The 9296-nt window shown below is 38.1% G+C and overlaps 1 long non-coding RNA gene across 1 annotated transcript; it reads right to left on the bottom strand.

The window, feature by feature from the left end:
- Positions 1–1699: 1699 nt before the first annotated feature.
- LOC117365645 lies at positions 1700–4383 on the bottom strand. The gene is made up of 2 exons (XR_004540431.1): positions 4153–4383; positions 1700–1816 (listed from the first exon to the last, which is right to left on the bottom strand). It is a non-coding gene; the product is annotated as an uncharacterized LOC117365645 (long non-coding RNA).
- Between the last annotated feature and the right edge of the window lie 4913 nt (positions 4384–9296).

Genomic DNA, 9296 nt, shown 5'->3' with positions numbered 1-9296 from the left:
GTACAGCATCAGCATCTATGAGACAGACTTGGTTTTTTGTTGTATAGAATTTTCTGGATCCCTGTTCGTTTGCAAAAGTTAGATAGTTCTAAGTCTAATAGTTGCTGGCACTGTCATCTTGATATAGGGACACTGGATCATCTGTTATTCTATTGTCTCTTGATACTTAAATTTTGGAGGTCTATATGGGGTAAAATCAACATGATATTGGAAGTTTCGCTGTCATTGTCATATGACATAGTTTTATTTGGAACTCTTTTAACACCCATGAGTCCAATTAATGCAAGTAAGAATAGATTACTTCTTATCATGACAGGAGTTGCTATGCAGCTAATTATGAAAAACTGGAAAAAACATGATAGAATAAATCATAATTTTTGGTGGGAAACCTTGTAACAATTTTATAGGTTTGAGCGAATGAATTCGATACAATTGGGAAACTATAATAAGTTCAAGGAGATTTGGGGTCCATTAGCGAAATTTTGCAAGAATTGATCATTAGTATTAGACTTTGATTTCAGAATAAGTTTCAAACACATTCAGGGTGGGTGGAAAGGGGGGGTATGTACTTAGCTTATGTTATAAGTGCTATCTATTGTACCAATTGTTTGTTATTCTGTTGCACTTTGTGTTGGTTTTTTTAAAATGAATAAAGAATTGGGAAGAATTTTTCAAATAACATGCTCTGAAAAAAAAAAATCTGGAATGTCTTATATCCTCGGCATGCTAGAAATGGGATCGTCCCACTTAGCACATGCTAAGCCTATTTCCTAGTGTCCTTATACCCCTATGTGTTGCTTTCTCTACTTGTGCATACAGATTTGTCTCAGTCAGTGTCCACTAGTAGCCAGGCATCTGAAAAAAAAAAAATAAATAGCACCCAGCTTGCTTTGTGAGGCATTACGTAATAGAAAGTCTATAAGGCATGGCAGTTACAGAACTGTAGCACTGTTAATTCTATGCATGTTGGAATCCCAGCTGACAGGTTCTGGTCTACATTTGATTTAATATTTCAAGAAGAAATTACATCATTACTGTTTAAACTACCTAGATATTCATGCTCAGTAATCCACCTACTAAAATATGGCAGCAGATTAGTGAATACAGAAAACACTTTCACCAAAAGGAAAAAATTGAAGGTATATGATAAACAAAAACACAAGCAGAGACCAGTTTATACGGAGGAAAAAGCCTCAGACAGGGGCCCACCCACCTCCACAATGGTGGAATAACGGTGTTCAGGCGATCACTTCACTGGCATAAAACCTCCTTCTATAGTGGTCATAGCAATGTGTTTAAAAATTATTGTTTTCACTTATACTTTTGCTTTCAGATTTGAATGGTAAAAGAAGATAATGACTTAACTTTCTCCTTAGGGATCGGGACACCAACGGTGGCCAGCGTTTCACTGTCAAGCTGCCTCAGGGTGTAAACAAGTCCGATCACATTTTCACTAAATTTAAAGATATGACAACACTCAAATCAGAATAACTTTGAAAAAGCCGGTCAATGTTGTAACTATATTTGTTATACTGAAACCGGCTACATACCTTTCATGTGGACGCTCGCTTACGTCTCAAATGATCCTAAGATGGCGGCACGATTGGCAAGTCAGATTAAATCATGTCGGTGTGATGACGTGTGCCTACGTCAACACCGGAAATGACAAGCCGGCATTATCCAGCTGGTAGATAATTACAAAAGAATGACACAACGTAGTTATGTTCATTCTAAGGAAAAATGATATAAGGAATTCAGAAGAATACTATATTGGTTCTTTCTTATCATCAACTATGTTTTTCTATCTGTTATTATTCTTTATTTCTTTATTTTTCTCTTATCCTAATTTTATGATCTTTTTTGTGTTTCTTTATTTTGAAGATTTTTCTTTTTCTTTTCTTTTCTTTTTGTTTTTAATTTTTAATTTATATCTTTGTTTTCATTTCTTATTTTGCTACTTCTATATGTGGACAGCTGATAGAAAATCATTAATAATCGAAAATTCTTATAGAGCAATATTCCAGTCTGATCTGATTGAACAAAAATCAAGGCAAGCAGAGAGGGCGCACCACTACGCGCCCGGTAACTCGCGCGCAACGCAACAAATCAAAGAACACGTCCAGCAAGACCAGGAACAAGTAGTTTTCAACTTGTCTTCGTATGAACTAAGTTCAACTGAAATTTCCATTTTGTCTCGTGGACTTACTTTTGTACCTGTTCAATCGTTGCAGACATTTAAACTCAGATCTGATATTGAAAAATTCTTCAGAAAGCTTCATTTGAAAGAATATTTTGCTGAGCATTCTTTTGATTATACTGATGATTCTGTTATTCGGAAGCCATCTACTTGGTCTCCCCCTACATCACCTAGTCCCCATTTGACATTATATAAGGAATTGGTAACTAGAGATGTCAGAAAATTTATCCACAAAAAGAAAATGGTATTTCAACCATACAATCTTTCAAGAGAAGAATTTTTTGCTTTATCTAAGCTAAGAAATAACCATCAAATACGCATCTGCAGGGCAGATAAAGGTGGAGGAGTGGTAGTTCTTGATATGGAAAAATATAAAACAGAGGTGTTCCGGTTATTACATGTTACCACGGATTATTGTGAACTCGAGTCAGATCCTACTTTTCAACTAGCTCAGGAGATTCACGATTTAACTTCTTCAGCTTTGGAATTGGGTCAATTAACTAAAAAAGAATTTGAATACCTGAACAACTTGGATCCAAGAACTCCAACATTTTATATTCTTCCTAAGATCCACAAAGATTTACATAACCCTCCTGGACGCCCGATTGTCTCCAGTAGAGGCTCTCTTTTAGAGCCATTGTCTTCTTTTGTGGATACATTTCTACGCCCCATTGTTACAAAAGGTTTTTCCTATTTAAGGGACTCTTCACATTTTTTATCTAAACTATCCGAGATCACTGAAGTTTCCAGCATTTCTTTTTTTGTTACTTTTGACGTTAAATCACTACATACAATCATCCCTCAGGATGAAGTCATTGATATCATTAAGGAGTTTCTTCAAGAAAACATGCGACACAATAGGATTCCTATTGATTTGGTGATAGCCCTGTTATCTCTTGCCATGCGCAGAAATTACTTTCGTTTTTTGAACAGATTTTTTCAGCAGGTCTCAGGAGTAGCCATGGGGGCCACTATGGCCCCTTCAGTGGCTAATCTGTTCATGCAAAAATTTGAAGATTTATGGATTCAAAATAATCCATATTCCACCTTTATTTTTTTGTGGCTACGATTTATTGATGACATTTTTGTCATTTGGAAGGGCACTAAGGAGGAATTAGAAGGTTTTCATTCATGGTTAAACTCAAGACATCCCACAGTTGAATTTAGTCTGACATATCATCCACATCAAATTTCCTTTCTGGATGTTTTGGTCACCAGGGAAGACAACACTATCAGCACAACAGTATTTAGAAAGGCCACGGATAGAAATACATTTTTGGATTTTTCCAGCAATCATCCTGGTCCTTTAAAAAGGAGTTTGCCCACTTCTCAATTCTTCCGTTATCGCCGCTTGTGCTCTAATATGTATGACTACAAATCAAAAAGTAAACAACTATATGGGAGATTGAAGAACAGGGGGTATCCCACACAAACATTGAGAAAAGCATACAAAAGAGCTAAATTCATGAATAGGGACTTATTGTTTGTTCCCAGAAATAAGGACAATGAAGACAATCTAGTGACATGTATTTTACAATACTCTCCAGGCATAAATAAAGTCACCAAAATACTTAGGCGACACTGGGAAATCATGTCACTACAATCTACCTTTACTGACACTCATTTCCGGATAGCTTTTACTAGGCAAAAAAACTTGAAAGAACTTTTAAGCCCGTCAGACTTAATGAGAAGCATCAGTCCTCAAGATATTCCAACAGGTCACCGTAAATGCGATAAATGTTCCATTTGTCCAATTACTTTGGAACTTAATGACAATTTTACACATCCTTGTACAGGACAAATTTTCAAGTTAAAATACCTCACTACCTGCACTTCTTCTTATGTTGTGTATGTGTTTATATGTCCATGTCCCAAATTGTACGTAGGACAAACCACACGTTTATTTAAAACCCGTGTCATTGAACACAAGAGTTGTCTTCGCAACAATAGGGTACAAGCTCCTATGGTGACACATTGTCTAGAATATAATCATACATTTTTTGAACTGCGCTGTTGCGTGATTGATCACATTGTGGACAATTCAACTTCCAGACTTCAACGTCTGTTACGAGCTGAGCAATTTTGGATTCATACGCTTAACAGTGAGGAACCTGTTGGACTTAACATCAGATCAGACTGGAATATTGCTCTATAAGAATTTTCGATTATTAATGATTTTCTATCAGCTGTCCACATATAGAAGTAGCAAAATAAGAAATGAAAACAAAGATATAAATTAAAAATTAAAAATTAAAAACAAAAAGAAAAGAAAAGAAAAGAAAAAGAAAAATCTTCAAAATAAAGAAACACAAAAAAGATCATAAAATTAGGATAAGAGAAAAATAAAGAAATAAAGAATAATAACAGATAGAAAAACATAGTTGATGATAAGAAAGAACCAATATAGTATTCTTCTGAATTCCTTATATCATTTTTCCTTAGAATGAACATAACTACGTTGTGTCATTCTTTTGTAATTATCTACCAGCTGGATAATGCCGGCTTGTCATTTCCGGTGTTGACGTAGGCACACGTCATCACACCGACATGATTTAATCTGACTTGCCAATCGTGCCGCCATCTTAGGATCATTTGAGACGTAAGCGAGCGTCCACATGAAAGGTATGTAGCCGGTTTCAGTATAACAAATATAGTTACAACATTGACCGGCTTTTTCAAAGTTATTCTGATTTGAGTGTTGTCATATCTTTAAATTTAGTGAAAATGTGATCGGACTTGTTTACACCCTGAGGCAGCTTGACAGTGAAACGCTGGCCACCGTTGGTGTCCCGATCCCTAAGGAGAAAGTTAAGTCATTATCTTCTTTTACCATTCAAATCTGAAAGCAAAAGTATAAGTGAAAACAATAATTTTTAAACACATTGCTATGACCACTATAGAAGGAGGTTTTATGCCAGTGAAGTGATCGCCTGAACACCGTTATTCCACCATTGTGGAGGTGGGTGGGCCCCTGTCTGAGGCTTTTTCCTCCGTATAAACTGGTCTCTGCTTGTGTTTTTGTTTATCATATACCTTCAATTTTTTCCTTTTGGTGAAAGTGTTTTCTGTATTCATTGTGATATTCACCATATCCGAGTTTTTGTGCTAGCAGATTAGTGAATACCATTTTGTTAACAGGTTACTCTCAACCAATGGTTAAAATTGTTCTTATTCCTATACCTCAGAAGCTTATTTTTACAGCAGAGGGACATCTCAAAATGGCCCAAAAAATGTCCAACTGTCAAAAAAAATTCAAAGTATGATTTTCAAAAGGGAGAATTTGGATGTTATGCACTGGGGTTTGTCCAAATAGCAAGGTGGCATATTTTAGATAAAACTAGAACAGCACTAAAATTAGGAGATTTTTCGGTGATAATGGAATGGGAAAAAACATCTAAGGGGCAAAAAAGAAGGATGTTATTTTTTAGACCTGTTTCAATCAGCTAACCACTTGAAGGATTAAGGCATAACCCCTCCTTAATTTCCCCATGATTATTGACTTACTCCCAACCCCCTAAGAAATGAAAGTGAAAGTTGATGCCAAGTTTTATGACAGCTTCAGGTATTATGACCATTCCTAATTGAGCAAGTGCATGGAGTAAGTAACCTAGTGGTCAGTGCCGTAGGACCCAATTTGACTCTTATTTGTGTATACATTTGTAAACCCTCCTGGAACATAGAAATAACTACTGTACCTGAATTTATAAGACACCTGCAAGTATGATGACCATTGTGGTGGTGTATCATTAGGTACACATGTAGAACAAAGAAAAGGGTACAGAAACCCCACATAAAGTCCAACAGAAAGAGCACAAGTTGGGAGTGTGATAGAACACGTCAACCTTGAGACAAACAATCCTTTATTTCTATACACTCAAAATCAAATACATGTAGAAACACATGAATAAAAACACATGAATAAAAAGTGCTATAGGTGTAATGTCCTTGTTGTAAAAGGATCCAGTTGATGACCCGACATAGTCCGTGTTTCAGCCTCCGGCTGGAGGGGTGACAGGTCAAAAGCGCGCACCGACAAAGGTGCGCTGAGACAACTGAACGCAAGGCGGAAGCACGCACCGAAGAAAACCAGTGTTTTAAGGGGCTCCGACAGGGGGTGTGGGGGGGAACCCCCCCCACTTTACTGAATACAGATCGCGCCGGCGTTGTGAGGGGTTTGGGGGGTTGTAACCCCCCACATTATACTGAAAACTTCACTTTTTCCCTAAAAAACAGGGAAAAAGTTAAGTTTCCAGTATAATGAGGAGGGGTTACAACCCCCCAAACCCCCCACAATGCCGGCGCGATCTATATTCAGTAAAGTGGGGGGGGGTTCCCACCAACACCCCCCGTCGGAGCCCCTTAAAACACTGTTTTTCTTCGGCGTGGGCTTCCGCCTTGTGCTCAGTTGTCTCGGCGCACCTTTGTCGCCGCGCGCTTTTGACTATGAACCGGCTGGAGGCCTGCCTCAGGGGTGTGTCAATTGGTCCACTAGGTGTCACTCCAGTGCTAGAAATACGAACTTAAAAAAGTTGACGTGTGTGTGACTCGTGAATAAAGCCAAAAGCTCAAGAACCAGGGTATAGTAGGTTTTTATCTGTTCCTGGAGGGCTCACAATAACATATAAAGGAATTAAGGTGGGATTTGTACCTGCGGCCCATTGTTTAAAGTCCATTGAACTGACCAATAGGCTGTCCTTTACTCAGAGAGAGAAAGAGATAATGGTTACTGCGGATGGGCAGACTAGATAGGCCATTTGGCCTTTATCTGCCATCATGTTTCTATGTTTCTATAGTTACGTCTGTGTGCCCAAATGGTGCCAGATTGACATTTTTATGCCTGTTTTTTTGGCATTCATATTTTGGATGTTTCATTTTGGAATATGGCTGTTCATTTTGGACATTACATAAGAACATAAGAATAGTCTTACTGGGTTCAGACCAATGGTCCATCAAGCCCAGTAGCCCGTTCTTATGGTGGTCAATTCAGGTCACTAGTACCTAGCAAAAACCCAAAGCGTAGCAACATTCCATGCTACCGATCCAGAGCAAGCAGTGGCTTCCCCCATGTCTTTCTCAATAACAGACTATATATGGACTTTTCCTCCAGAAAATTGTCCAAACCTTTCGTAAAACCAGCTACGCTTTCTGCTCTTACCACAACTTCTGGCAATGTGCTCCAGAGTTTAACTATTCTCTGAGTAAAAAAATATTTCCTCCTTTTGGTTTTAAATGTATTTCCCTGTAACTTCATCGAGTGTCCCCATAGTCTTTGTAATCGATCCACTTGTACCCGTTCTACTCCACTCAGGATTTCGTACACTTCATTCATCTCTCCTCTCAGCTGTCTCTTTTCCAAGCTGAAGAGCCCTAACCTTTTTAGTCATTCCTCATATGAGAGGAGTTCCATCCCCTTTATCAACTTGGTCGCTCTTCTTTTAACCTTTTCTAATGCCGCTATATCTTTCATCAGATAAGGAGACTAGAATTGAATGCAATACTCCAGGTGAGATCGCACCATGGAGCGATACAGAGGCATTATAACATTCTTAGTCTTGTTAACCATCCCTTTTTGCTTAGAGACTAACAGTAGTAAAATAATATAAGCATACATCTAATCAATGAGATAAGCCTGGATATGGCAGACTGAATCCTAGTAATAGGTTAACATGATATAGTATCAGAAATATATACATCTTAGCAGTGGTAGAGGGCTAGTAGGGGATAGCAGAATCCATGGAGTTGGCAGCAATGGAAGTCTGGCAGCAGGTGGCAGCAGCAGCAAGTGCCCCAAAGAATGGGGAAGAAGGCATTAGCAGTAGTAGTAATGCTGGAAGGGGCATCAAATTTTGAATATGCAAGAACGTAGCCTAAAACCTAGGAGTTTAGAAAGGGAGTTTCTCAGAAGCTACAGAAAGTTCAGATTGTCAAACAAAGTATGGGGAACACAAATATTTAAGCAAGAGTAAGCTGAGTAAGCACTGGAGGTGCTGGATATGGTGGCAGAAGCTATAAGACAACATTATAGTGACAGATATGAAAGCGGATTTTGGCTCATGTCATCCCCCAACACAGTGGTCCAACCCAAGCACACATCAAATGCTCTGACCATCACACAAATCAAATTCTATGATATTACCATGGGAGCAGACATGCCAAACCATGGATTTTTAAAATACTACACACAGCAGCCATAGAATGTTGCTGTGTATGGTGCTCCTCTGTGAATAATTTTGCTGTGAAGTTTGCCTCAGATGGTTTTGCTGCGGCATAACGCCAAAATTTGTACAAAACTTCCATTAGTTTAACACAGCAATCAGTGCTGCTGACAATAACTCACTCAAACAGCTTGAGTATTGGATTTCAACAAATCTGGCTGTTTAACATGAAGTATTTTAAGGTGAGTAAAACAGAAGTCATTGCTTAAGTCAGTGTAACATCATTCCCCTGTTTGCAATTTTATTTGTATTGCATTCCAAAATAACATTGCAAGCATATTTAGCCAATAATTTACTTTAATTAAGTAAAAGTTATTTCATTAATATCATTAAAGTGTACACTCGGCAGATGGCTGCATTATCTACCACAGTTAAAGCAGTTAATTAATGAGGCCTTACATCACAGTATGAGCAAATTGTAAGATAAACCAAAACTGCTTTCTTCCAAATAACTTCCAAATAGCTTCAGCAAAGGAAGATCGTGCCTAATGAACTTATTACACTTCTTCAAAGGAGTAAACAAGCAAATGGACAAAGGAGCCCCCATATATAGCAAAAGAAACTCGGATATGTGAAATATCAATAATGTAATGTGCCACACTTTCACAAAAATGTATTGATGTCATAAATAAGTGTAGGCAGTGCTGCTTTAGTTCAAGGGGGTGTATGTTTCAAAAAACGGAGGAAAAAGCCTCAGGCAAATGCCCTCCCACCACCACAATGGTGGAAAAAGGTGGTTGGGTGGTAATCTTCATTGGCAGAAAACCTCCATTGCACTCCTTGTTAAATAAACTATAAGCAGGACTGTCTATGCAATCGATAGATGAAAAAACTTTCAACTTATCTATGATTGGTACACTGACGATGGCCAGCGTTTCACCAAC

The sequence above is a fragment of the Geotrypetes seraphini genome, chromosome 1 (genome assembly GCF_902459505.1).
Source record: "Geotrypetes seraphini chromosome 1, aGeoSer1.1, whole genome shotgun sequence".
NCBI lineage: Eukaryota > Metazoa > Chordata > Amphibia > Gymnophiona > Dermophiidae > Geotrypetes > Geotrypetes seraphini.
This window is presented reverse-complemented; position numbering and strand designations above follow the sequence as displayed.